Genomic DNA, 5,068 nt, shown 5'->3' with positions numbered 1-5,068 from the left:
ACCAGCCTGGCCAACATAATGAAACCTTGTCTCTACTAAAAATAAGAAAATTAGCTGGGTGTGGTGGCATATGCCTGTAATCCCAGCCACTCGGGAGGCTGAGGCAAGAGAATAGCTTGAACCCCGGGAGACAGAGGTTGGAGTAAGCTGAGATCGCCCCACTTCATTCTAGCCTGGGTGACAGAGCGAGACTCCATCTCAAAAAAAGAAAAGAAGAAAAAAGTTTATCTTCCATATAGTCCTACTAAACAAAAATATTTCTTAAGCTTTACCGTCAACAGCTTTTGTTAGAAAAAAAAACACTTCTGCTTTGTGTATTTAATATTATAATATTCACTATATTTTTAGAATTTCCCACAGATATTCTCATATGATCTGTTGGAGGCCGAGTCCTCCAGGTGAAATGCTCTGACTAGATTGATTTCTAAGGGCCCTTCTGGCTCTGAGGGGCTGTGGTTTCAGGCAGCTGGATGAACCAGCAAACGCGTTTGTGGTCAGGAACGGGACAGAAGTGGGGAGACAGGCAACCTTTTTGGATCAAAGTTAAAAATAAAAACTCTCTGCTTTCATCTATTTTTTTTTTTTTTTTTTTTGAGACGGAGTCTTGCTCTGTGGCCCAGGCTGGAGTGCAGTGGCCGGATTTCAGCTCACTGCAAGCTCCGCCTCCCGGGTTCACGCCATTCTCCTGCCTCAGCCTCCGGGTAGCTGGGACTACAGGCACCTGCCATGTCGCCCGGCTAGTTTTTTGTATTTTTTTTTTAGTAGAGACGGGGTTTCACCGTGTTAGCCAGGGTGGTCTCGATCTCCTGACCTCGTGATCCGCCTGTCTCGGCCTCCCAAAGTGCTGGGATTACAGGCTTGAGCCACCGTGCCCGGCCCTTTCAGCTACTTTTTAACTAGACTTTATTTATGGGAAAAGTAGATAACATGGAGGGACAGGGGCTTTCAGTCTTGAAGAAGGGGTAAGAAACTTGGTGAGTCAATTGGATGGACAAGGGATAGCAGAAAAGGGAATGAATGAATTCTGACTTTTTCTGCCTCAATTTGTTTTGCAATATACTGGGCTTGAAGGAATGCTTCTCAGGATGTCACCATGTTAACATCTTTTTTTTTTTTTTGAGATGGAGTCTCACACTGTCACCCAGGCTAGAGTGCAATGGAGCGATCTCGGCTCACTGCAACCTCCGCCTCCCAGGTTCAGGTGATTCTCTGGCCTCAGCCTCCCAAATAGCCGGCATTATAGGCACCTGCCACCATACCCGGCTAATTTTTTTGAATTTTTAATAAAGATGGTGTTTCTCTATGTTGGCCAGGCCGGTCTCGAACTCCTGTCCTCATGACCTGCCCGCCCCAGCTTCCCAAAGTGCTGGGATTACGGGCATGAGCCGCTGTGCCCAACCAGCATTTCCTATTTAGGAAGAACAAAAATCCCAAGGATTCATAATCAGGGATCCTTGGTTTTTTTTAGATTGTAGAGCTCTTAGAGATTCTGATGAAAACTATGAACACTCTCCCCAGAAAATACATGTAGTCACATGTACACAACATTTTAATAGATGATTTTGAAGGGTTCTCAGACCTTCCCAAGCCTATCCACGAACCTCTGGTTAAGAACCCATGACACAGAGAAAAGCCATGTAATCCCACCCACCTCTCTCCTAAATGGGTTGGTTTGGGCTTGGTAGTCAGTCATCTCAGGCACCTCTCATTCATTTATTCATCTTCCATTCATACACACGTGAATCATCCAACCATTCATTCATTTTTCATGTATTTATTTATACAGAGGAGAATATACATCAGTCCTGATGGCTCTACCCATTACCTCTTCTTAGAGACCCCACCCTCCAGAGTCCCCACCCTCCAAAGTCCATCTGAAGGGGATACATATGGACTCCAGACCAAAGACCATCAAACCCTCTTTCTCAGGCATCTGCAGTTGAGGCACTGAGAAAGTGAGCCAGTCTGATGATGGTGATCTCTTGAATCCAAAGGGCATATAGAAAAGCTTGGAAGAAACAGAAATTGAGTCCAGTCATGGTGGTATATACCTGTAATCCCAGCATTTTGAGAGGCTGAGGTGAGAGGATCACTTAAAGTCAGGAATTTGAGACCAACCTGGGCAACAAAGCAAAAGCCTGTCTCACCAAAAAATAAAATAAAATAACCAGGCACAGTGCCATGTGCCTCTTATCCTAGCTACTCAGGAGGCTGAGGCAGGAGGATCACTTGAACCCAGGATTTGAGGCTGCATTGACCTATGAACATGCCACTGAACTCCAGCCTGTGTGACAGGCTTAAAGATGCATTTCCAAAAAATAAAAAAAAAGGAACAGAAATTAAAAGTCTTGCAGAGAGAAGAGAGAACCAGGAAAACAGAGTAAACATGAAGGGAGACACAGAGTTGGAAAGAAGCCTGCTGACTCTGTTTCCTCTGAGATTTCTCTGTACTTCCTGCAACTGAGCTGTTAGAGTCTTCTGAATCTTTACAGTGACTCCTTTAAACATTAGCTTACACAGTGGATTGCTGATCCTTGGAAGCAAAATCCTGGACTAAGTTCTGCAACCAAAGTGCCAAGGGGATGTTAGCCGCTCACCTATGTTAGCTGCCTCAGTCCTCACAAGTGGTGAGCACCATGATTATCTCCATTTACAAGTGAGCGCACCAAGGCTCAGAAACTTCAGTAACCCTTCTTGCAATTAGAAGAAAAGTTCTAATTTCTTCTTACAATTAGAAGAAAAGTTAAACTCCTTCTCATCTTCTACACATTTATGTGTTCTGATCCCTAAAACCCTCTCCGCCTTCGTCTCCTATTAGACTCCTCACATATGATATTCCAACCATGTTAGATTTTTTTCTGGGTCTCAACTTCACTGAGCTCAGTCTGACCTCAGGACCTTTGCACTTGCCATTTTCTCTGGAACACAGATAACTTCCCTGTCTCTAGGCTGGCTCCTTCCTTCCTTTCATTCAAACATTACCTTTGCCAAAGGGTTTTCTCTGACCAGCTCAGGGCAACTGGCATCTTCTCTCCCCCGTCACTACTAAATATTCTAAATTTAGCTCTTTGCACAACCTGAGTTTTATTTGTTTATTTGCCTGTTGACTGTCCTCCCCATTGGAATACATTCCCAGGGAACACAGCCCTTGCCTATTCCCTTTGCCTCTATTCCCAGTGCCTGAAACTTTGTTCAGCACATCCTAGAAGTTAAATACTTGTTGAATAAATACATTTGCCCAAGTCAAACAGCAAGTAAGTGATCCAGGCAAAATGTAAAGGTTTATCTAATCCCAAAGGCCTTACTCTTCCTAATCCATTAGTTCCTTCTCATTGTTAAGTTTCAATAAAGGTTTTAACCAAAAGATTATAAACAAGCAATTTAGGCCAGGCATGGTGGTTCACACCTGTAATCCCAGCACTTTGGGAGGCTGAGGCAGGAGGATTTCTTGAGGCCAGGAGTTCACAACCAGACTGGGCAACATAGAGAGATTTTTGTCTCTAAAAAAAATTTTTTTTAATTAGCTGGACATGGTGGTGCATGCCTGTAGTCCCAGCTACTCTGGTGGCTGAAGTGGAAGGATCGCTTGAGCTCAAGGGTTTGAGGCTGCAGTGAGCTATGATCGTACCACTGTACTCCAGCCTGAGTGACGGAGTAAGACCCCATCTCAGAAAAAAAAAAAAAAGTGATTTATAATTAGAAATCTACAAATCTAGACTATAAGAGAGGAAAATACTGCAAGCAAAGGAGGAGAAACATCTGTTTCCTATTTCATGTTAAGATAAAATTTATGTCATAAGGTCTGGAAACATGCTTCATTTTACCTAATCATTTCTTCTTAAAATTTCTGTAGGAATTGATGGGTTTTTTCTTTCTCAGCTGAAATTCTACTCTACAAGCACTAGGGAATTTGTTATTTAAATGTGGCCTGAAGCAAATCCTTTTATACAACCAATAATCTCGCCTTAATTTCTCCTTTAAAAGCTGAGTTTTCTGCACTAGTTTTTTTGGGGGTTTTTTTTTGTTTTTGTTTTTTTTGTTTGTTTGTTTTTAGTAAATTCTAATATGATGCAATTTTCATAGCTGGTGGACTTGTTAGATTGACTTTATTTTTGGCTTAAAGATGCATTTCCAATGCAATTGTATAGATGCCTAGTGGTCTGTATACAAACATCCTCTGAGACCCAATTAAGCAGAGAATTCAAACTTCAAGATGAAAGAGATAAAACCTAATGACACAGCACAGGATGTGCCCTGCTGGGTTCTCTATTCCCAGACATATTTCTCTGGTTCCCTTGCATTCTTGTACCCTCATTCAAATGTCCTTTATCCCCCTGGAGGTAATGTAGATTCCTGTTTGTTTGGGAATGCTGTGAGAACTGCTCTTCTAAAGGAAGAAAGAGATGACATTCCAGCCTTTCAGGGAGGTCGCACCAAGGATCCGAAAAGGAAAAAGTCTCTTCCATCCACTTACACATGGAAAGCTGGGGATTTTTTCCCCCTTGATTTGGAAAAATGTGCTGAATATCTCAACCAATGAGGGTTCCAGCAGCTGGCCATGCTACCTATGTTCCCTCATACACAGAGGGTGAGAGTCCCTCCTTAAACAGCACATCTCAGCTGCCTGTCAGAGGCAGACCTGAACGTGTCATTTTACCTCTGCTCATGTCTAAGTGCTCTGGCTATTTCTGGCCATTTTCAGTGATTCCCAGAGCCCTGGCCTTTCTCCTAGGCAAAACAGGTTATTTTAAGCAGCAGCTGAGCTGAGGCTAAAGGTCCTAACCAGAAAATCACATGGTAGAAGATTCATAAGTCAAAAATCAATCAACAAAAATCCATCTCTCCCGCTCACAGCCTGGTCCCTAGCTTTACGAGGGTTCCTCAAGGCAGGGTTAGACAGTGGCCCACATTGGGTGTCAGGGAAGTCAGACTGAAAGGAGGAGTAGAGATAAAGTCATTCAGCAAATCACAGTAACTTTAGGAGGCAAGGTCTCCTCTGGGCAAAGAGAAAGCCTTTGAAGAACATCTGCTTCTTCAAGATGGAAAGCATCGTTATCTAACCAGCAGC

This window comes from Rhinopithecus roxellana, chromosome 18 (genome assembly GCF_007565055.1).
Source record: "Rhinopithecus roxellana isolate Shanxi Qingling chromosome 18, ASM756505v1, whole genome shotgun sequence".
In the NCBI taxonomy this organism is placed as follows: domain Eukaryota; kingdom Metazoa; phylum Chordata; class Mammalia; order Primates; family Cercopithecidae; genus Rhinopithecus; species Rhinopithecus roxellana.
The sequence above is the reverse complement of the archived record's forward strand: the minus strand, read 5'-3'. Positions refer to the sequence as shown.